Raw genomic sequence first — 22,544 nt, 5'->3', positions numbered from 1 at the left:
TCACTGTTAGTAATTACATTCTCTTGATCAGTTCTCACATTCTTATAGAAACATTTCAGTCTTGAAGATCGAAAAAATTACAAATTTCATTACAAAATGATCTGCTGTTCTAGTGGGAACAAAACTAAACCCCTTGTTCAATAGACTTACTTCATGGGGTTGGAGTTCCTTGCCTGTGAGATTGAAGATCAAGTTGTGCTTTGACGAGCACCCCTCTGAGTCAGTTGTGGCATTCCTCCTCTTGCCCGCCCATCTACCCCGACGGGTCTTCTTCATCGTAGTTGGCAATGTTGTGAGATTTTCCGACGATTGTCTGCATCGCTGGAATGATCCGTTAAAAAACCTGCATCACTGTCCCCACTGGAGACTGGAAGTGTGGGAGGTTTCCTCTTGAAAGTGCACCTTGCGCGTTGACTTAACAGAAATGCCACCTCGATTAAGCCAGGGATATACTTTGGTTTCTTTGTAATCCATAGTATCTCTACGTAATGTTCTTATCTTTTTCTGTTGAAGATCTTTCTTTAATTCAAGCAGAGATGATTTTAGAAGTTCTAACTGTTGTTTGAAGTCAGCTTCACTGTAGGAGGAGACAGTCGAGGCTCTGGTTTCTGCAACTTCTTTTATCTTCTTTAATTCTTTCTGTGTGTATACAACAACTAGAATAATCAAATCTAGAGAGGCTTTATTCATAATATCGCACCGTCTTTTGCAAAAATCTGGATCCTCTCCCCCAATTGTTGGAGACTTTTTGATCCTAAGACCCCTGGGAATCCTGCTAGCCCTCCAATATTCACTGAGAGTAGTACCATGGAGGGTGAGATGTGTCTCCTTCTGCAGCAGATATTTAAACCGCTTCATGGAGTTTTGGATTGTCTCTGAATGTAGAACATTTTATCTCATCGTTGGGAAAAAGAATAGTCTCTGAGTCTTCAAGGTTATACGTAAAGATGGTTGGTTTTAGGTCTGTGATCTGACTGATTTCAGCAAATGATGTCATGTTCATCAAAAAGAGGCTTCCAAAGCCAAAAATGTAGCAGCAGACAAAAATAAATTTGATTTATAAAGCAGGAATTGTGTGCGCTCAGAACAAACAAAATAAAGGTTCTCAGGTGCGTAGAACAAAAAGAAGAAAGTTTTTTGGTCCAAAATTATCCCTAATACAATTATCCCTCATTGATTAAGATCAGCTGTCAACAATTTGCAATTGTGTCTATATAAGTGTGGTGCTGCTTTTTTGCCTCATGAGCACTGAAGAAAGCATGGGCTGAAACGTCTGCTCTCTGGTCTGTTTTTAATACATTTTGCACTTTTTTTTTACTTTTGCATATGGACAATAAATAATTGGATTTTTGCTAGACCTTTTTTGGTTTTTTGTTTTTTTGTTTTTGCAGTGTGCGGACAAATTCAGCTACCTATTGTACTAAAAACTTTCTTCTTTTTGTTCTACGCACCTGAAAACCTTTATTTTGTTTGTTCTGAGCACACACAATTCCTGCTTTATAAATCTTATATTTATTAAAATGAAGTGCCTTTGATGCATTTAGTGTAAACTGACTGAAATGTTTAGTGCAATCAGGCTAAAAGCTTTAATTCGTTCAAAGCCCTCATTGTTTTGCCAAATATGTTTCTTTATTTAAATTCTATATCATTTGATAGTTAAGATTGTGTAACTTAGATTTCAGACAAAACATAGTCAGTTATTTATTTATTTATTTTTTTTGCTCCACTGATGAATATAGTTTCTAGCAGAATTAACTGCTGCATCTTCATGCAATGCACACGATTCTTTTCAGACTTGAATCAGAGTTTTGGATTGTGTGAACGATTCAGGTGATTCATTCATACAGTTGATCAGTTGTCACTGTAATGCACAGATGTACAGTCTGTCTGAAACACACAAACAGCTGTTGCCCCTATATGTAGCTTTAATACACATTAATATACTTTTAGTAGCTAGTAATGTACTTTTTTCAAATGGGTACCAAGTTTAACTACTTTAAATTACGGAGAGCTCGTAAATTAGGATGCTACAGTTTCCAATAGCTTCTCCAACTCCATTAGAATTACTTTCAGAGCACATTTAGAAGACATTTAGTAAACTATTCTGCTATTACACAGTCTAGCACTGTGTCAGAGTTGAGTCGTACTCTGTTTTCTCAATTCAACAGGAAGTTCATGGGGGAGTTGTGATCTGTTCAGGTATTCATGGTTTGAGGAAAATGTGGGCATATATAATTCATGATTTTGTTTGACTGACAGGCAAGACTGTCATAGACTATCCCAAAGGCTCTGTCTGCAGCGAGATGTGTGTTATGAAGCTATCATCCAAGCAAATTACTTACTGAGATGACCTAATGTATAAGGCCTCTAATGTATTGCTATGGCAATTAAGGGCAAGCCTTGTAGCATTGATGGTATATTGCTTGGCTTAATAATTATAGCAGTAACAGCAAAAATATTGAAAGTGACTGATAAAAGCAAAGAACAAGAAGAAAATAAACAACACTGTGCTATAGTTTTGATTTCAGGACATTTTCCAGCTCATTCTGCACCCACTATAGCTCTAAGGACGGGACAGACTCTGTACAAATCTATGCGAAAATAAGCCAGATTTATGTTCTGACTATTATATAGGCCAACAGAGGCAGTGTTTCCTTGACACATTATTGCACTGAGAGCACCAACTCTCACAGGGCATAAACGTTTTTTTCTTTTTTTTTTCATAGCCAAACACATCTCTTCACATCATTCTGTGATAAGTCTACTAAAGCTACTACTGATTTTATGAGTCACTTCACGCAAGAAATGTTGCAGTCAAGCTTACAACCAAACCGCCGTCTGTTTTATGGAATGCTGGAAGTTTCACTCACAGACTATGTTTCTGTAAAATTACTTTCACTAACAATATTCTTTTTAAAAAAGGCAGTTAAACATGATAAATGTATGCTATGATGGATTTCACCATTTCACGACAGGCAACCTCTAATATTAAGTTTGTGAAACAAACAAAAAAAAAAATAATTTTCCACAAAAGTTTTCATAAATTGATGAGTGATATGAGGATACAAGACAAACAATAATACACTATTGTGTACAAAACAAAGATTATTATATTATTTCAGTTTGTCTATACTTCAAAATTATTAATTTAATTAAATGTGTTACTTGCCATTTCTTTCTATCCGTATGTGAAATTTACTAGCAATTAATAAGTGAAAATTATATTTACACCAACTTTTTTTCAGTGTGCTGAATAACATCAGTTATTAATGTGCATTATTTTTAACAAGCAGGAGTTCTTATATACTCAGAATTGATAAGAAGCCTGCATCCTGTAATTGGAGTAGGTGTAGAGTGGAATGTCAAGGGATCTCTGATATTGCAGTTACAGAGTTGTTAACAGCAGAACTTCATGAGCTGGACAGGCTTTTTTAAAAGCCAACTTGATAACAACTAAATGATTAAAAGAAAAAAATAATGATAAATAAATGTTGACTGTATTTAAGTAGACATGCTTATTTATAGAGCATGTCAGAATTGATGATTTCAGATGTTAAAGAACAAGTTAAAGAAGTGCCAGAAACTAAAACGGCACCCGAAGTATTCATAGATTTTCTGTCTCAAGTGTTTTTTCTTCTTTTTTGCACCAGCTCAGTCTGTAAGTGTGTATATATATATATATATATATATATATATATATATATATATATATATATATATATGTGTGTGTGTGTGTGTGTGTGTGTGTGTGTCTGTCTTAAAAAATGCTAATTATAATGTTTTTTTTTTTTAAAAACACCTTTGTAGTGTTCTGACATTTTATAGTTTTAAAATACTTTATTTTATAAAGTCATAGTTAATCATTAATAGTGTGAATTGGTCCCCAAACTACAAAATTGGGGAAAAAATTCACACTATTAATTAATAACTATGACTTTTGCTTTAATAAACTCCTAGTTTGCTTCATATTAATAATTTGTAAGGTGGTTGTTAAGTTTAGGATTAAGGCATCTAAAATATGGTCATACGGAATAAGGCATTAATATGTGCTTTATACGTACTTTAAGCATATCTCCCCTAACAAATATGCATTTTGGTGCATGCCTCCACTGGAGTGCACAAACAGGGCAGTGTCAATGCAAATCAAAGCAGCTTTTTAATTTGATTCGCACTGTTCACCAGCTGCTGTCGTCATGTGTAAGATGCAGACTCTGAGAATGCACGACACGCATTAATGTGATATGAAGTTATTTCTCATGAGCTTTTGGTAAGCAACCATTTTATTCAAAATTACATTTAGAACAAAAAAAGCATAACTGAATTTAATATATTGTTGGCATTCATGTCAACCTAACTTACAGAGCATATAACAGTAATAAAACACATCACTGACAGTTTATGTTCTCTTATTTCAAGCTTTTAAAAGTGAGTGAATTTGAAAGATTTCACATTATATTTCACAGTAGATACAAATATTATTAGCACTCTTTTTATTGAATTAATTTGCAATTTGCAAAACTGGACTGAATCAAGCTAAATCTTCTCGAACAGAAAAGCACGGCGCTCTTAACACCAAGGTCATGAGTTTGATTCCCAGGAAAAGCAAGAACTGACAGAATGTCTTACTCAGTTGGAAAATAAGTCACTTTGGGTAAAAACATCTGTACACTAATGCATAAATGCATAAAAAAGGCAAATGCATAAATGTAAATCTAAGTAACTGATAACTTATCAATTGAAATCAAACTGCATCAACTGGATTGATTACTGAGTTAATCGCTCAATGAATCATATGTCATCTTTTTTTATATCTGACTTCTAATTCATTTTTACTTCAAATGCTCCAAAAAGCAAGTAAGATGAGTGAGCGTTTTCTGTTTACAGAGAATTTGTTGACTGATGGAACAAAAATACTGTTGTGTGTTTAATGATCTGAATCATGGCAGCTGTAAATAAAATGTTAAACAGACACATCATATATTTTGTGTGGTCATAATCTATGTGATGTCTCAAGACATTTGGAAGACAATTATGGCAGATGTGTTTTTTTTTTTTTTACGATTTACACACCCCTGTATAGCTTGTAAAACTATATCGGTAACACTTTACAATAAGATATAATTTGTTAAAATTAGTTAACTAACTATTTTTAGCATTTATTAACCTTTGGTTTGTTACTTATTAAAAAATGCATATGTTAGTTTGGTTACATTTTATTTTATGGTCAAATTCTCACTATAAACTATTAACCACGACTTTTGCCTCAGTAAACTCCTAATTTGCTGCTTATTAATAGTTAGTAAAGGAATTATGTTTAGATATGGGGTAGGATTGAAGGAATAAAATATGGTTTTGCAGAATAAGCAGCCTAATCTCATGGCAATTCGTACATACGAGGCTAATTCGTACGAATTCGTACAACCTCACTCGTACAAATTCATACGTTTTTTGCAAAATCATACGTATTTTATGAGTTGCACATTGTATTAATTTGTACGAATGACCTACATCTAACCCCGCCCCTAAACCTACCCGTCACTGGGGTTTAGACAAATCGTACAAAATCGTACAAGTGAGGTCGTATGAATTCGTAAGAATTAGCCACCTCATAAAATACGTACGAATTGGTCGTGAAATAGCGTTGTAATAAGGCATTAATAAGTGATTTATAAACAGTACATCACTTATTAATGACCCAGCATTATAAATCACAGCTCAACGAGGAATTAGCAGATTTCCTGTCCCCAACCAGTGGATAATTCCCAGCACTGTAACATATTATTGTATTTATAGGAAGTCAAACAGTCCTGAATGATAACCACACTTCTTCTTTACCTTCTTCTTTAAATTTATGCTAATCAACAATAAGGACTGATATTTTTATTGCTTAAAAACGTTTTTAACCTACTTCTGGATCTCATGAAATGTCAGGCTGTAAAGCGCAAGTTGCCGAGGCTTCAAGGAAAGGTTAGGCTTCTGTTTTCAAAAACCCATATTATGCAATACTCAAATATCACATTTCTCAGTAGCACGATCACTAAGGAGTGCTCACTAAAAGACTTGGAAATGTAATTTGGCAACTGATTCATCCCTTGTGGCTTATGTTTTAGAGCTGTTGCTGTACATTGGCCATTTGTCACACTGCCAAAGCTGAACAGCTGGAACTGAAGTGGACCGACACTAACTAGAACACTTGACCACCCTGAGCGACTGAAAATGACTGACTTTCTTTGATACCATACACAACTTCCCTCATCAGCATCAGCATTAACTTGCCTATCTGACAGATGAATGATCCTTGCAGTAAAGATCTTTTTTTTATAAATATAATAGCAGAAATTTGCAATATGTAATATAAGACGTAACATATAACAGTTTCTGTTCAATCTTGGTTAGTACATAGTACAGTCAATCAGTAAACGACACTTTAAGAGCCAGTTTTACTAATTTTTTTACATTTATTTGAAAACTCTCCTCCCATAACTTTTGCGTCTGAAAGGGAAACTCAAACAAATGCATATTCAATAATGTCAAGCTCCAAAATAACTGTGTCCACACCTTTTCAGCGCTAATTCTTCAATGCGTGTCTTTAGTAAAACCTGACAGTACTATTTTAACGCCAAAAGATGGTTTGCGCTGGTGCAAGCTGTTAGTAAAACTGGCCCTAAAAAACTGAAATCTCCATGCCCTGCTTTAAAAGCATACCATTCAGTTGTTATTGCATCCCGATTTCATCATCATTTTCCATAATTTGTTTTACAGTGAGCTATAATGTTTTGATTCGATTACAATATATCAATATGAAGTCATCTAACCAGATGTTTGAAATTAGTCCCATAGTTGCTTAGTAAGTCAAGCGCTCTCCGATTAGTGAAAAGAGCGTGTTCTTCAGTCATTTTAAATGATTGTCTCACAGACATCGACAGGTGTTGCATTACGCATTTGTTTGAACTGCAATTGACTAAAGCTCTCCAGTTTTTCTGTTGATTTTGCTGATTGAATGATTGTTTAAATTGGCTGTGTTTCCCCTGTGAGCACGAAACACCTGCTCGTGATCCATCACAGGAGATCAGTGTATGATGTTATACCTCTCAAACAGGTGACATAACCTAAGATATTCTGAAAAGAGAATAGGGAAAAAGCAGTGGCAGATCTATGAAGCTAGAGCCTAATTAAGCATATCTGAGTCAGATGTTTAAGAATTGAAAAGGGAAGCATCAAACAATCGTTGAATTTGTGGCCAATATAATTAGTCTTATTTGTAACAAGTTTGACAATATGAAATGTTCTAGAAGCAGTTTTTGGACTGAATCTATTGTGAAGTGGCAGAATTCAATAACAGCTAATAATAACTTTAAAGGAATAGTTCACCCAAAAATTGCTGAAAATTGACTCTCCCTCAGGCCATCCAAGATGTAGACAAGTTTGTTTCTTCACTACACAAGATGTTAACTGATGGTACTGAAGAGGTATGGATTACTTGTGGATTAATGTGATTTTTTTTTTTAATCAGTTGTTTGGGCTCTCATTCTGACGGCACCCATTCACTGCAGAGGATCCATTGGTGGGCAAGTGATGTAATGCTACATTTCTCCAAATCTGTTGCAATGAAGAAACAAACTCATCTACATCTTGGATGGCCTGAGGTTGAATACATTTTCAGCAGTTTTCATTTTTATGTAAGCTATTTCTTTAAATCATCCTCATATTGGTGTTTCAGTTCATGTTTTATTCATGCAATCAAAGTCAGTGGGTCCAAAAGAACATTAGACCCTATTGACTTTCATTGTATGGACAAAAAAAAAATTTTCAAGATATCTTTTTTCTTTTGTTTTGTGTGTGAAAAAAATATTTTTGGGTGAACAACACCTTTTTACACAGAGTTTTAACTAATCTGACCTTTTTTCTAACTGTGCATTAGGTTTTCAAGAGTAATTTCTATTAAAACTATTAAGAAGCAGCAGAATTAAAAGACAGATAATTCAACTTTAAAACAACATAACAAATATTGTTTCCCATATGTGTTTTAAGTTACATCATATCATATACCATATTTCATATGATTCTCCATTATCCACGTTATGTGAATGTATATAATGATTAAAATTCATGCTTTAAACAGAGAACCCTTCATCTGTTATACAAGTAGCAGAGTTGTCCCATATAATGTGTTTACAATACGTTTAGTACTTGCTCTAGGGTCCTTAAGATTTTCTGAAGACTTCACTGATCATATAAAGTAGGGACATGCTACAGATTCAAATGTAATTGTCCATTGGGTATCTCTGGAGTATAAATTATTGCAGTAATGAGAGCAAAATGTTGTTCTTGAAAGTATGTTGTAAGACAACAGTGGATAAATAAATCAATGGATGTGTAAAGATGTACAACCACCAAATAAGACGTAACAAGACCTGAACATTTCAAGACAGACTGAAGACATCTGTGCTCCCCTGTGGATTTGAATGTGTGTTGTTAGGCCTTTTATTTATAGTGTGTGGTCCCTTTGGGGCTTGTAAGCGTGTAATGCTGTGTTTGTGTGTACCTGCAGCGAAATAACTCACTGTCAGAGTGTGCTACTCACAGTCCACCTCGGCTTAAATAATATGAGCACTGCTTTTTATTTGCCTTCACAATGAAAGGAAGAAACTTTTTCGCCTGCACAGTTGACTCAAAGGAGACAGTTCAAGGAGGACGAAGGTAAGGTCAATTGTGAAGAAATATTTAAGGATAGAATGATTTTTGTTGTTATTCACAGAATGAAGTGTGTGGGCACATTTTTCTTTAAATCAATAAATCTATTAAATAATTTCAATATCAAGTTAACCTATGTCAATAAAATATCTTGATTTTGACCAGAAACGTACTTTTCTAATTAATTATCTCGTGCATTTGGGATGTTTTTGAAAAGTTAAATGTGAATAAATTATGACAATTTTATTTCTGGGTGAACTATACCTTCTAATAATGTCAGCATTTTTTATTGTATCCTCTTAAGTTTTAACAATTTTTTTCAGACGGTGAACTTTAGATCACCTAGATGAATTTCTTTTATAATTATGTGATTCCTTCTGTTTCAAGAGCCTACTGCTGCTGTGCTGTAGCAGTTCGAGTCAGGCACAGCTTAGTGGTACTTTTGAGGGCTCAAGATCCAACATCAGAACAGATTTCATGCATATTCTTGCCCAATTAATATCAAGCAAAGCTGCACTCTTTTTCATTTCTGGTGAAAACTCAGGGTGGGTATCAATTAGTGTACTGTTAATTATCTCCTTCGCTTTTGATCTTTACTATGGCTGCTCTGTCAGACACTCATTTATTCATCACTCCTGTTGGAGGGATGGGGCCTTCAGAGAACGTGCAGATTGAAGCACATTAAAAATGGCTTCAGAAGTGTGCAGATCCTTAGGAGAGCATGCATACTGATGCAGCTATGATTTTGCTGTTGTAGTGGCTCTGCTCATTCATTAGCATCATATTAGCGTTCAGTTTTGCTTTATTGGCTAGTGCAGTTGTTAATGGTTGTAATGCTCTATAAGATGTTAGAAGGTGTGGCAAATTCCTCAAAAAATTATTATTTTCCATAAAACAATAGGATATATTCTTAAACTTATATTCAACTGAAAATGCAAATAAATAAATTGAAATATGTAAATAATAATAATTGTATATAAGTATTTCCCCCTAAATGTATCCTACCACACACCATCAAACCATTTAGAGCTGTCCACTCTGTCAATCTCTTTCCAGCTCAACCAATAGCGAGAATTGGGGGCGTGGCTACAAGGCTGAACCAGAGGCTGTTTAGCTGGTGTAAAGATTTGTTCACGCAATAATGTAATTGTCGTGATAACGAGAAACTAACTTATACTAAAAGGGATTTGATGTATATTTGGGTTTTAATAGACACCAAACATGCAGAGTTTCCTCTTCACAAGTAAGCTATTATAAGGCAGATATTATAAGGTTAAGAATAATCGTAAGGGCGTGATGAGTGTATTGGGCGATTGCAAAGTTTGTTTGAAAAAATGCTTTATTTTTGTAATTCCGCTAGGTAACACTAGTAGCGCAGAAACGGCATAATTTCACTTTTAACTACTGAACAATAACAGCTTCGGTGTGTTTCAAAAACATATTTAATCGTTGTAAGGAACTATTGCTGTAAGTTACATATGCATTTGGCAAACACATTTAGCTTAAGCAAATCATATTTTATCTGCACAGTTTGCATTGAATCACACACAAATCAGTTTAGCCAGAGGAATGTTCTATAGGAAAAAATAAACCAAGCGCAATATCTCTGCAAACACGCCAAGTTAAGTAAATGATGTCTCAGAGGTCTCTTAACGCAGATTTTCTTTGGTTTGCATGATCATATCAGAACATTTCCTGCATCTGTGATTCATGTATTGTTTAAAACTGCAAGAGAGAAAGATATGACTAATTTCACTGGTAAATTGTTCATTCAAAACAATGGATAGGTCAAAAAGTATATGCAATTTTGTATAAGTTAAAGAAAATAGGCATCATAATTTCAAATAAAATTACTGAGCATCACTGAAGAGCACTTATCAGGGCAGGATCTACTTTTCATGCTCATCATGTTCCCACTTCCAAACAAATGCAGATGTCAGACTGATTAGTTAAATATCTATTAGGTTTTATCGTGCAGAAATCTTTTCTCCCTCCATACACAGACAAATTAATAGGCCTACATATAAATTAAAAGTTAAACAATAAGTTGGAAAGGCATTCATATATTGATTTTGATGCTGCACTGTCATAAACTCATTTTCTTTTTCCCCCCTTTTTTTAATTAAACAGATGGTTTTAACAAAGAATTTAATGAGTGCATAATCACTGCCACGCATATCTGCTGCTTTTTTCTGTGATCGGGAAGTGGAACAATTTACAATTTGATTGCTTGTCAGAAGGAATTATATCTCTCAGGTAAGTTAGTCATTGGAATTGTGCCAGTCTTTTAATTCAAGTCAATTAATCAAGTCAATTAATCAAGCTTTTTAGGTTAACTTTCTATTTTGTTATGCGTGGGGGTCAAATACAATAAAATACCGAGCATGTGTTTGAATTATAGCATGGTTTGATTCGTTTTGCACAAAGAAAACTAAAATAACTGAGACAAAGGACAAATTCTGCTCATTTGCACCGCTTTGATTCCCCTGGTGTAAAATATGCTTTGTTTTTGGAAGTTTGCATAAGTATGTTCCACACATCGATAGATGTCATTGCTAATGCACAGCTGAAATAAGCAGACTCACCACAATCTCTCCTGGGACAAAGCTAATTAAGTGTTCAGAATCACCAACATGGTTCTGTGAGCTTTTATGCTTCTGTCACCTTCCATCCAGTGAATTGGATTGGACATATCCCAAGAACAACCTGCAATCATAGTTCTCCTGCAAAAACAGGTCATTCTGAGTTCACGGGATATGGAATGATTCTAATTATTAGGGTACGAATGGACGCAGAATACTTAATGGGTCCTGCTCTCCTTCATGCAATATTGCTGGACAATGTTCTTCTGAGAGTCAGGTTTACTTGAGTGAAATAGCTCTTTCTATATGCTACATAGAAACAGTGCTGAGGACAGAGATCAGTAAAATAGAAATATATGTGTAGTGTATATACAGATGCAATGGGGAAACATTTATGCATGCTTTCTGATATATATATATATAGCATCTGCGTTAGAGCACGCTCAGTAGAACCTGCAACCATGCTGCATTTATTCATTTGACAGAAGCTTAATCCATACAGTAGCAACTTTATCAGCATAGGTGTTCCCTGGGAATTGAACCTATGGCTTTGGCATTACTAGCACCATGCCACAAGTTCAATTTAAACATGAAACTGTTATCTAGGGCATGTTCTAGTGGATTCTATACATATATATTTTATGCACACCAAGGCTACATTTATTTGATCCAAAGTGCAGTAAACATTTTTTTTCTAATTTAAAAGAACTGTTTTCTATTTCAATATATTTTAATATGTAATTTATTCCTGTGATGCAAAGCTGAATTTTCAGCACCATTACTCCAGCCTTCAGTGTCACATGATCCTTCAGAATTCATTCTAATATACTGATTTACTGCTCAGAAAACATTTCTGATTATCAATGTTTCAAAAACAGCTGTGTGCATTTTTCTTTGATAAATAGACAGTTCGAAAGAACAGCATTCAGCTGAAATATAAGTTTTTGTAACATTATACATGTCTTTACTGTCATGTTTGGTAAATTTGCTGAATAAAAGTATTATTTTTTTAAATGAATTTCTTGAAAACTTTTTGACTCCAAACTGAACATTAGTGTATAATGTTATATTATTATTATTAACATTTCAAAATGCAATCATTGCACTTTAACTTTTGATTTATCGGATTATCCCAGCTTGATATAATAATGTAGTCCAGTTAACTCATTATTGTGTGCCGTCTTATTTATTGTGTGACTTCGTAACCATATGTGATCTCTTTATTATTAAACCAAAAATTCTAACTCCATAATTACACCACGTAAACTAATATCCTCCTAAAATAAGACAAGGACGAAAACATTTGTAAAATCATTTTATTGTGACTCCTCTCCTTGAAAAAAAAAACATTATTTAAAATGAAGCATTCTGTCTCGAGGACAGCACCGGTTCTTTCTTCCCTTCATTAAACTGACATAGGGGTATTAAAAGAATTACGCTAGTGGTGTCCGCTGCGATATATAGTTAGCAATCAAGCACCACTGCAGATAATTAAATCCAACTCCAACTGTGATGTGTACGCTGACGGTTTCACCTTGGGGTGATCATCTTTAACTTTAGACACAGATCGGTCAGGCAAATCTGAGGCAAATAATAAGCGCTACACTTCATTTCAAGGGCTGTTTTATGCATAGCGAGAAGCAAACATATCTTATTCGCAGTCTGAGTCGAAAGAAAAAGCTCCAAGCTTGTCTGCTGCAAGTATCTTTGTATGTGCTCCACATATTCCCCTGTCAGTATGTGTCTGACCAGGGGCAGTGTATCAGAACCATTCAAACATGTGCTACACAGTTAAGAGGTGAGCATGGTGAATTTCACATTACTGTCAGAGGGTTGACGTGACGTTTATCATATTTCGGAATTCAGTATTTCAGTCATGTGAGGCTAAAGTAGAGGCTGATGCGCTGAGTGACAGGCTGATGTACAAAACGGAAATTCAAAAGAAGCCCTCCATATTCATGCGCTGATTTAAATTCTGAACTCAATGTTGCTTGCCTCCGAATGCAATCTGGTGGTGTCGGTGTGTAGCTATAGATCAGGAATAAAGGCTGTGTAAATATAAAATAAAGAGCGAAGAGCGATTCGTCCTGACTTAGTGTAATTACATCTGCGGGAGAGAATTGATCAAGTGTCACTTTTCCTCTCACCAAATTTCTGCTTTGAAGCTTTTAAACGATTAGTCTTTTAAGTAGCCACTATTACCTAAATGGAAGCTTTTAATGTGTGGATCTCCTTAAATCGCATGTGATGTCAGTCCTCTATCTATGAAGTTCAGAGCGCCGACTTGTCTTCCACAATAATCATGAAAGCACAGTAACCAATTTTACACAAGCAGCCTATGTTTGCCCTTCAGTCATTCACATGCTAGCACCAAATTTTCCCCATGATGTCGGGAAAGGGTAATACTTAGCCCAAGCAGATACCCACACGAGCCTACAGGCATGTCGAGTCCATTAGCAGTCCAAGCATTCAACTCTCAATATCACAGTGGGACTGCACTATTGGAAGCAGACACTTCACAGAAACTCCTGTGACAGGAACAAAACAAAGCAGACCGAAGAGATGTGTTTGTCACATTAGACACCATCAGTCTTCTGTACGGCACTTTAAAGGGAATACTTTTTCAATGCAATTGCACTAGAATTCGTATGCTCTGCTTTTGAGAGCAGTAGTAGTTTGTAGTCGTAAACCCCGGAGGAGAATTTGCATTTTGGAGCCATGGATTCCCTCTGGATTTTCCAGTGCGGTTTTCGATTTATGGGTAAAATATGCTCTGTGGTTAACACTGTTTGAAGAGAATTTCGCACTTTGTTCATAAACATAAATTACACACAGTCATACGTCAAGTATGAATTCTGAAACTGTTGTTGTTGCTGGAAAACATACTTGGCTAACAAGCTGTTATAAGGACTATGATGTTCCAATGATGTTCCTACATGAACCAAATCTTAACCTGTGCAGTCACATGCTGGACAGTGTCCCTGATAACTATCAGTTTATTACTAAAACTAACACAGGGGTGGGTCGCAGCCCTCCAGAGTTTAGTTCCAAACCTGCTCCAACAAACCATGTAGTTTTCAAATAAGCTTGAAGGACCTGATTAGCTGGATCAGGAGCCAACTGCATAAACTTAGCCCCTATGTTTAGACTGTGTCTTAAAAACTAGTTTGATCAACTAGTAATTAGCCAAGGGGTAATCAGACTTTCTTTTTGGATTCAGATTAGACCATTCTCCCTTTTTATAACTGACCAGCTATGACCAGTCTTTAAAAAATAAAATAAAAGGATTACTTTTTAAGACTAAGTGGCCCCAGGTGTGTTTAATTATGGTTGGAATTTGACACCCCTGTACTTTACACTTACACTGTAACACTTTACAGTCAGTAAATAAATATATGAATAAATAAACATATAAAAAAAAAACTTACTTAGTATTTTTACTAGTTTTCTAGTATACATATCTAAACATTCCTGAAAGAAAAGTTTTCCTTAAAACAAGAAAAAAGTAAATTCAAACTTTGATGTTGCCACGAGAAAGACTAACCTGAATGTTTGAAATAGTTTAAAGTTTAAAGTTTTAAAGAATAGATTTAAGTTCAAAAGTCACAGTAGTTATGTTTGAAGCTTTATATTGACAAACTTAATTGAAACTGTTATAAATCTTAATAATTTATTTTACAAATGAAAATATGTTACAAAAATATAGCATGATACTCTTAAAGGGGTCATGAACTGTTTTTTTATTATTTTGTACTGTTCTCTGAGGTCCACTTATAATGTTTTCAATATTTTTTGTTTGTTTGTTTTTTTAACATCATTATTTAGAAGTAATAGGCTATTTTCTGTTCTGTTTTAACCCCCCTCATCAGAACGCTCTGTTAGAATAGGAGTGGCCGATTGTAGACTCAGAAGTTAATGCCCACTGTTATGATTGGCTAACACTTTGACAACCTACGTCCTTCACAGATGGACGCTGCTGTGATTTAGGTTAAAACCTCATAAATACTTACATCAAATGATCTGTTTAACAGGCAAAGCAATGGTGATCAGGAAATAAAAACAGTTACTCACACTTGTGTGTTGCGACATTACTGTCAGATCCAATATAGCCAACACAGCATTGTCTTTTAGTTTCAATCTTTCTGAAAATCCCACATCAAACTGTGCCTTGTCTGTAAAAGGTTCAAAATGAAGTGTACAAAGGACAGAGACACATTCACCTCGCTCGTAAGCACTACATGCGTGAATCAGTGGGCAGGGTTAAAAAGGCAGCAATGTAGATGCAGGCATTGATCTTCTTCTTTGGAAGCAGTGTTTATCCACACTATTAAATCATAGAGTAGAACGTTCCAAAAGCTTGTCGTTTTGGCAGACTGACTTCAATATAAGCTTTTTAGACTAATGAGAAAGTTTTAAGTTCTGAAACTTACAGGATGTTTGTATACTACAGTGACCTCTCATATGTCAAAAGATAAAATGAATTTTGGTTTCTTAGTTCATGACCCCTTTAACTTTGATAGGGATCCTATACTGTCGTTCTCCTGGATCTACAGCCAGAGATTCACAAAGGTCTTTGTTGTTTACCAAGGAAGTTTCCTATTGATTTCCCTATCATGCATAGCATAAAAAATAAGGTAATATAACAAGACGCTAAGTAATCCTGTCCTGCCAGACTGTTTTGCATGCATGCATGAGCACAAAAGGTTTTTTTGAGCACCAGCGAACGAAGGGAACTTTAAAAGATTAATTGTGTGCAGTTGCAGCTTGTTTCAGAACATGGTCAAATTAACTAAAAAGTTTTGTTGGTTGAGGTGTCTACTTGTATTTAGTTACAAATTGACTGGAAACAAGTGAAGTTGGTTAATCCTCTTGATTAGTCTCAGTCTACTCTATTGTTTAGGAGATACTGTGGGGGATTCACTAGGAATGAACTGCACTGGCCGATAGCACTGTTTATTCACATGCTTTCTCTGTGTAGAGCCATTTAAGCACATTTAGTGCCTTTTAAAAAGGGATAAGATTTTGTCATCATTTACCTTATGTCGGGTCAAACCTATTTATTTCTTTTGTAGAACTGCCTTTTATCTTTTGATAACTAGGTGTCCAGCCTGTGGATATTTGTGAGCCAGCTTACTTTAATTCCAGATACAGTACTCACGCTAGCAGGATATGGGCACACTGTAAAAAAGCATGGAGCTCAGTTTTTTCATGAGTCTGCCATACATCCACGGGTAACTATCCCCGAGGAAGACCAAAGCTCACAATTCTCCAAGACTAATCAAACATCCAAGGATGTTTCCCCTGAAGAAGGCCAGTTCATCCAAGGATTGTCAATTCACCATTAGGATAAGCTGTGTTCAGAATTCCTCAGGCTATCTAGCTGGTCTGGATATTCAATTCAGTTCAATTCCTGTTGCCTTTGAGCGAAACGGAATAAAAGCGAAACTCACTGTACAAAAGAAAAGAGCTCCAAAATCAGTGGAAAGTAGCAGAGTAGCTGACTCCTTCAGGAAGGTTAGAAGCCAAAAACTATAAAGTTTTCAGTGCAAAGCTACAATGACTACAAGCAGAAGTCTGAAATGGCGAGGTACTTTAATGATATAATGATATAATAGCAATGAAGCTATCACTCTCAAGAGAGAAGTCATAGGTTAACTTCAAGAGGTGTTTTTGAATCGTTTGCACGAGAAACCATTGAGAATTCAAAGGAGATACAAGTGCTATGTATTTCTAAGACACAAGGGTGTCAACAAAGACGTTGCTCATACCATTTGTTCTTTCAGCCAGTTTATCCAGAACTGATATATCCATCCAGACTACATAAAACATATTAAGACCATGTCACTTGGATGAAAAGTTATGAAAATCATGCACACAGTAACAGTTATTTAACAGTGTGGTGGATATATATAAATATCTGCCAGTAGGGCAAGAAAAATAATCTTGTTTTCTCTTGAATTGTTTTGTTTTTTTTACTCTCTTTACTCTTTTTTTACTTAACAAATTTTTTTTATCAATTTTCCAGAAAACAAGACTTAATATCTTACCCCATCCTTCTCAATGAAATATATCTAGATCCGAGAATGCTTAGATATCTGTACTAGAAAACAAGTCAAAAATACCAAGGAAATCATTTTTTGCCGTGTACATGTTTAATTGCCCCTATTTTAACTGAATATGTCTTATGCAAATCTTTAAAATGTTGATATTGAGAATAAATTACAAAATTAAGAGGAACATAGTCATTCATTAAATGTGTTGAGATGATATTTTGTCCCATTTTCTAAGAAATACAGATCCCTTTTTTTTTTTTTTCTAAATCTCTCTGACAGACTAGATTCAACAGTAGTCTTATCAGACGATCAAGAATGAGCAGGTTTTCACGACTTAAGCCAAGTAAAGTGAATCACTTCCTTCAGTTTGTGTGTGAGCTTGCATAATTTCTCCCCAGGACCATTTATAATCTGACAAGCAATAATGAAGGCTGGTAGAGTTATAACCCCGAAAGATAAACTTTAATCAAGCTCTGTTACCTTCGTTCTATTTGAGCATGCCCCAGCATATCCAACATTGTAAGCATCATGTTGAAAGTAAATAGCAAATGTGAAGGCATTTAAGATTGGCCATTTAAATGTGAAGGGCAGGCTAATATCATTACCACTGAGACTATCTACAGTGACCTCCAATCTGTCTGTGCTCTGTTTACTCGAGTTATGGAAAGATCTCTAATTAAAAATGCAAAATCTAAAATCTCTTGATTGTTAGAGCTTGTAAAGATGTTTAACAATGATCAACATGGATAGAAAGTGAAGAATCCTGGGATACCAACATTTCTGATATATTTAGTATGCAGTTTTCCACATCATCTTAGAGCGAAAGAGAAACATTGACACTTAAAAAAAAAAAAAAAACATTTAGTAGAGTTGTGCAATGAACCCATTGGTGAGAATTACATTATTAATTAACATAATGCAATTTCTGTTATTTACATTCAGTAAATGTTTTGTGCATCATTACTAATAGCATTATATGGATCAATTTAAGTCAGACTGCAACTGACTGATTGAATTATGCATTATTTCATCAATATAGCTTATTCTTAAAAAGTTGCTAATTAATCATATCTGCCTTTATGCTCCTGGATAACCTCAAACTGAATGAAAGTTCAGTATCTAAATTATTTCAGTGCATGATGAATGTCTGATGAAGGCTTTCGGGGTTGCAGGCTGATTATTAGCTCCAGGGTAAGATTAAAGGGAAACTGCAACCTAGCTGACAGTCTGGTTATCTCTATTCGACTAAATGAAAATCATGGCCTGAATCCATCCAAGGAGATTATGAAAATGTGACTGCATTACTGATGTCATTTTGAATTTCAGCTGGTTTTCGAGTCACTTGTTTGACCCATGCCAACGGCTTAGGTGGGCAATATTTGCAACTGGAGCACAACTTTCAGAGATGTGACGTTACAGAGGAAAATCAAATTATACCAAGAGAAAATAACCAGAATAGGTGTGCTTTGATATATTTTAATCCACAGTATCTATGTTTTAATCAAGATAGATAGATAGATAGATAGATGGATGGACGGACGGACGGACGGACAGACAGACAGACAGACAGATAGATATGCGTTTTGTAGTTAAAAAAGCTCATCTTTTCTCATTCTAAATATCCAGGTTGTTTATTTGAAATGTCAGCTATTCAATAGTAAGTTCAGTCCTCAAACTCAGTGACTCTTTCTGCAAATTACATCGACAGTATGTGGCAACAAGTGACTGCCTTCCTTAGTGAGTCATTAAATCATTCATTCAAATGCTGCAGTCAAAAATGCTAATTCATTCAGGAACAAAACAAGTGGAGTGTAAGTGAGTCATTAAATCATTCATTCAAACCAATTCTTTCAAAAACAAATTTATTCTGGAACAAGTGAGTCAATTAATAATTCTCTCAGCTGATTCATTTAAAAATGTTGAATCTTTTAGGAAAGCCACTACTGTCTTCTGACTTCTGCACACTGTATGATTTCCAGCTGTCCTAAACCAAATATTGGCATCGTGATTTCTGTGATCGTGGTTCCTAAACGCTGGTCCTATGTCGTACATTGAGAGAGGGTCTAAGACGGTGTAAAACATGTGACCAAAGATAGTCTGCGATCATTTTCTGACAGTGTCAGAAATTCAGCATGATGATCGCACAGTTTGCTGCTATGACCAATGTTTACTGACTAGCCAATAAAAAGGCAACATGAAATGGTGTGTTGATCGATGTGAAATGACGCTAAAACTTAAAACTGCTTACCTCAAACTCTTTTAACTTCCTCTTTCATAGATCCTCTTTTTTCAGCAAACATAAAAAGTACAACTGCCAAACTGTGCTTCGTCATGCTCTTTTTGTTTAATACTAGCGCATGCTGATGACGTTTTATTCTTCAATAGTTACTTTTATTTGGACAATTGTATTGTAAGTTGTGTTTGGACAATTGTATTAATTTCTAGATTTACATGGTATCCATGAAATGTTTCAGTCTGGTTTTAAATCCCTTCATAGCACAGAAATTGCACTGTTGAAGGTTTTTAATTATTTGTTACTTTCTACTGACTGGATTATGGATTATTTTAATTTTACTAGACCTCATGGCTGCATTTGATACTGTAGACCATAATATTTTGATTATACGCTTTGAACAATGTGTTGGTATTAAGGGTACTGCGTTGGGATGGTTTAGATCCTATTTGTCAGTTCTGTTTGGAACTGTTCCATTTTGGGGCCTATTCTGTTCTCCCTGTATATGCTTCCCTTAGGACATATTTTTTAGGAAATTTGGTATTTTGTTTCATTGTTATTAGATGAGTTAGTTAGTTCGTAGAGTTAGTAGATTTGGACCTTGGTGAATTGAAACCATTTGTAAAGTCTTATGTAAAAAATTTAGGAGTTATCTTGGATTGTGATTTTAAATTGGACAAACATATTAACTCGGTAGTTAAATCTATTTTTTTTCCAGTTGAGACAACTCACCAAGGAGAAATCTTTCTTGTCTCCTAAAGACTTTCAAAGAATTCTACATATCTTTATTTCAACTCGCCTGGATTATTGTAATGGCCTTTATATAGGCATTAGTCAGGCCTCTCTTTCCAGACTACAGAGGGTCCAGAATACAGCTGCTCGCCTGCTGACTGGTACACGAAAGCAGGAACATATCTCCCCTGTTCTATCTTCCTTTCACTGGTTACCTGTCCATTTTAGGATTAATTTTAAGATTTCGTTTTTTGTTTTTAAATCTCTTAATGGGGTAGCACCTAAATATCTGTCCAATTTGATTAAGCTGTATGCTCCGCTAAAAGCACTTAGGTCTGCTGAATAGGTTGCTTTTGGCTGTCCCTCAGGCAAAGTTGAAGAGCAAGGGTGACCGGGCATTTGCAGTGGCAGCACCGACGCTCTGGAATAGCTTGCCCCTCTACATTAGACAGGTTCAAACACTTGTTGTTTTTAAATCTAGCCTAAAAACTTATTTTTATAGTCTGGCATTTGACTCTATGTGAGAGCTGCTTTTTTATTGTTTCATTGTCGTTTATTGTCTTTTCTGTTATTGTTATTGGCTGTATAATTGATTTTTTTATTATTCTATGCATGTACAGCACTTTGATAAACACTTGTTGTTTTAAAAAAAGTGCTTTATAAATAGACTTTGACTTGACTTTGACTTGCGCCGTTGCCTACGAGTCATTAGGTGTCATCATCGTACAAGCTGCATACATGTCGTACACAAGTTTATTAGATCCATGTCGCACAGTGTGATTGGTAATGATCTTATAGGATTGCTAAAATCATGCTCGGACTCGAATATGGAACAAATTCTGACTGTTTTGAACTATTAGCTCTAAAGTAGTTCAAGCAGCAATCATGTTGTTGTTGTTGTTGTTGTTTCTTTATCATGACTAGTGTGATTACTGCAAGTTCACTGATACTCAACTCTTGCTTGTGTAGCACTGCTTAATTGCCATACTTATAAACTTTGTTTTAATCTGCAAAGCATGGATTAAAACAATAATATATCAGCAAGTTCATTTTCCAAGGTAAATTAAATGACGATCATCACGCGTTTCACTAAAGGTATGTTCATTTAATGCAGTGTTCAAAGACTTCAGGATGCGTGCAACTGCCAAAAAAGGAGCCAGTTATTACCCTGCTTGCTGCCATGGTGCAAAGACATTGCCTTAAATAGTCTAATTAACTTAACTGGCCACATAATTGTAGTGCTTGCTCAAGCATGCTTTTTTACAGAACAATGCACATCTAATGACAAACCAATGCCAATTGTGAGTAGTTAAACCCTCTTAGGGCTTGGATAGTCATTAACATGAAAACATGTAACCCACTAGAGTGAGACGCAGTAAGTCGGGAAATAAATAAATAAAAATATATTGTACAGTGATAAGATAAACAAATCCTTTGTCTAAATGGGTCAAAGGCACTGTGTATCTAGCAGCCAATAAATCACAACTTGTTTCCAATCCCAGTTGTCCAAGAAACACTGTGTGGCTGTGTGTTTAACTCATCTTGTTTTTCATGATGTATGGCAGAGCGCTTCGCCCGCACACTAGAGAGAGGCCTCTGGTTTTTTTCCCCTTCTCAAGAGTTCCAATGAATGTAGTGACGACCTCCACCTCGCTGCACGTGCTTATCACATCCACTTTAGCTGGGATCCTGCGTTTTGTTGGAACCGATCAATCCTGGTTTAACATCACCGTTAAATTGTGGATTCATGTAAAGCCGAAATTGATTGTGGTTCATTCAAATATTGACCTCTCTTGACAATGTGTAATAACAGCTGCTTGCATGGCATATATGGGGAAAGTTGTCACAATGGAACTTGCCATTAAACAGCCTATTAATGAGACCCTGGACCACAAAACCAGTCTGCTGGTTTTTGAGTCACTTGTTTGACCCATGCCAATGGCTTAGGTGGGCAATATTTGAAACTGGAGCACAACTTTCAGAGATGTAACGTTACAGAGGAAAATCAAATAATACCAAGAGAAAATAACAAGAATAGGTGTGCTTTGATATATTTTAATCCACAGTATCTGTTTTAATCAAGATAGATAGATAGATAGACAGACAGACAGACATAGATAGATAGATAGATAGATAGATAGATAGATAGATAGATAGATAGATAGATAGATAGATAGATAGATAGATAGATAGATAGATAGATAGATAGATAGATAGATAGATAGATAGATAGATAGATAGATAGATAGA

Source organism: Barbus barbus (genome assembly GCF_936440315.1).
Source record: "Barbus barbus genome assembly, chromosome: 33".
Classification (NCBI taxonomy): domain Eukaryota; kingdom Metazoa; phylum Chordata; class Actinopteri; order Cypriniformes; family Cyprinidae; genus Barbus; species Barbus barbus.
The sequence above is the reverse complement of the archived record's forward strand: the minus strand, read 5'-3'. Positions refer to the sequence as shown.